This window comes from Cariama cristata, unplaced genomic scaffold, assembly GCF_000690535.1.
Source record: "Cariama cristata isolate BGI_N322 unplaced genomic scaffold, ASM69053v1 scaffold2937, whole genome shotgun sequence".
Lineage (NCBI taxonomy): Eukaryota > Metazoa > Chordata > Aves > Cariamiformes > Cariamidae > Cariama > Cariama cristata.
The window spans coordinates 25,590-25,982 of record NW_009624726.1 but is presented as its reverse complement, the minus strand read 5'-3'; positions in this window follow the sequence as shown (position 1 = coordinate 25,982).

Genomic DNA, 393 nt, shown 5'->3' with positions numbered 1-393 from the left:
AGGCCAGGCTGTTTCAGAGAGCCCTCGGCAAGCCACAGCACCTCCCGCCAGCACCACCATGCCTGTGGGCGCTGAGAAACCCCCTTGGCACTGATTGCAGGCAGCCTTGCAACTCCAAAGCAGCACACGCTGCCATCTCCCAGGGGCTCCCACGGCTGCACTGCAGCCCATATGCTGCTCTTCATCCTCAGCAGCCCTGACACATGGGTGTTGGAGCCCAGCACCCAGGGCTGTTTGGGAAGCAGGATACAAGCCCATCCCATCCGATCCTTCAGGGGCACCTGCTGCTACCCCTCCCCTGCCCCCTCCAGTCCACATGGGTGCACAGGGGTGTCCTTCGTCCCTGCCACCCCGCCCAGTCCAGGTCCCCCCCCCATACACCTCTCCTATGCA